Source organism: Penaeus japonicus, unplaced genomic scaffold (assembly GCF_977035675.1).
Source record: "Penaeus japonicus unplaced genomic scaffold, GWHDUDI00000001_assembly GWHDUDI00000002, whole genome shotgun sequence".
Lineage (NCBI taxonomy): Eukaryota > Metazoa > Arthropoda > Malacostraca > Decapoda > Penaeidae > Penaeus > Penaeus japonicus.
This window is the reverse complement of record NW_028234404.1, coordinates 16,586,438-16,588,937: the sequence shown is the minus strand read 5'-3', so window position 1 is coordinate 16,588,937 and position 2,500 is coordinate 16,586,438.

The following is a 2,500-nucleotide window of genomic DNA, read 5'->3' as shown; positions in this document are numbered from 1 at the left end:
CTGCATGCATTCAAGACATCCTGGAATGTGGCAGATGTGTCCATTTCAATGAGCTTTTGCGTCAACTCTGCCCATCAAAATGCCATGTTGAATCCATTCGTCGATGCAGACGTCGTTCCGAACTTTGCAAAGGTCTGTCTCCTGGGATAGTTTTCAAACATATCTAGAAGTCATCGAAGGTCTCACCTGCCTGCTTGCATTCGGAGAACGCTTTCCGTTGCAACACTTTGTTGCTGGTGCTCTGGACATGGAATTGTAGTTTGTTTAAAACGTCCTCTACAGGAATCAAGGAATCAGGAGACACATCCAACTTATGTTCCAGCACACATTGCATTTCTGGCGTCAGACACATCCGAAGCTGGATCAATTACAGACTTTGTAGATCCACCATCATAGCATAGCCTGACCAGTCATGTCTCCATTCACAAAACTGCTGTGGAGACGCATCAGCTGGCAAAGCATTTGGAGGCTGCACAGATGGCTTTGGAGTCAAAGAGGTTCTTGAGACATTTGACAAAGTGTTCAGGTTGCCAGACGACGTCGCTGAAGTATCCACTGTGGAAGCAAGGGACTGGGACAAGGGACAAGGGACGTAACAATTCTTGGAAACGAGCTGCTTCCTCCTTTTTGCATGCCTTCTCCTTCATCCTGCGTGCTTCTTCTCTTTCTTAATCCCTCTGCATCATAAGGTGCAGGATTGTAGCCATATCCATGTGTGCTTGGTCGTGTCAGTTTCGTGGCCACTTGTATTGGTCTTCTTACTCGTGGCCTTTCCACCCATTTTTGTGCAGTGAACAGATAATTGTTCAATAATTCCCTGTGGATTATATGAACAATATCCACACGCAGAGAGTGGGGGTGTAAGGGTGAAGCGGGCAACGCCTTGAAGTGTGAAATTGTCTGTGGGGCTCAGGTAGTCAGTGATAGCGTACGTGTGTGCGGCAGCTGGTGGGCAAAGTGGAGCACGGTAGAGGCAGATAAAACAGGGAGCAAGAGCAGAGAAATTGGGAAGCGAGAACAAGAAGTCGTTGGGCCTCTGTAGAGAGTAGAGGTGTGGTACTGTGCTCTCATAAAATACGATGCTAATCCGATAAATTTTCTTATGAAACCTCAAAATGCCCAGAAACCGAGCACTTCCTGCACTGCAAGAAATCGCTCATGCCCAACACGACACTGCACTAACACTATGAGCACTGAAAAAAATCACACTTCCTAGTTGAGTGAGAGCTGAGGGTGGCCATGCCAGAGAAAAACTTTGGTGAGTCAATCTTCCTTTCCTTGCTGTACACTCTCCTTCTCATTACTGCTGCCATGTTATGCTCTACAGTGTATCCTCTAAACTTGTGCAAGAATTAAACACCGAGCCAAAACTAAAGTAGGTTCTTTGGAGGTATGATACAGGAAAAATGACATTTTGGGCCTTCTCGTGGCCTGGCAAGCTTGCTCCTCTCGTCTCTCAAGTTGTTGCCAGATGTACGAGGTACATACATAAAGTGTCGTACCACAGAAATACTATTCTCGTACACTTTGTGGTTATTGTCAAATCTCATTCCATAAAGGAGACCAACATCTCACAATGTTCATCACACCATATGGTCCTTTCCTGTATTGTCGTGGTTCAATGAGCTTTGCAGCGACATTCTGTCTATGAGGAGATAAGGTTCTTTAGGGAGTGAATGACCAGGTCACAGATGACATTCTCCTACATGATGAGGACTACCTTACCCATCTTAATTGTGTTATAAAGGTGTCGTCTGGGTGAGGACGACATGGTATCACCTTGAATGCTGACAAGTTCATATTGGCCACACCAGAAACAACATTTTGTAGTTACAGGCTCTCCAAGGATGGCATTGCAGCTGACCCTGAGAAAGTCTGTGCTATTGCAGAGTTCCCTACTCCTGCTAACCTCATGGATCTTCATGCATTTATGGATCTAGTTAACCAGTTGGCCGAGTTCACACCAAACATCTCTGCCACAGCAGCGCCCCTTCGTCATTGATTAGCTCAAGAAGAACTTTTTTTCTGGACAGCTGATCATAAAGCGTTTGAAGAAGTCAAAACTAGCCCTATCTTGTCCGCCCATTCTCTCAGCATTTGACCCAGCCCTTCCCACCATTTTACAAACTGATGCATCTAGGCTGTATGGTATTGGTTATGTATTGCTTCAAGACCACGGTGGTGGAAGACTCAAACTTGAGCAGTGTGGCTGCCGTTTCTTGACTGATGCGGAGACATGTTATGCTACCATAGAGTTAAGAGTTACAAGCTGTACTTTGGCCCATGTCCAAATGCAAGTTTTATCACAGTCCTCCAGCATTTCAGTTTAGTGACAGACCACAGACCTTTTGTCCCCATTTTAGACCACCATTCACTGGACGCCATTGACAATCTCCGTCTGCAGAGAATGAATATGAAGATTTTCCCATATATCTTCACAGCTACATGGCGTGCAGGTAAGACGCTTTGCATTCTTGATGCCCTATGCTGCTCTCCTTTA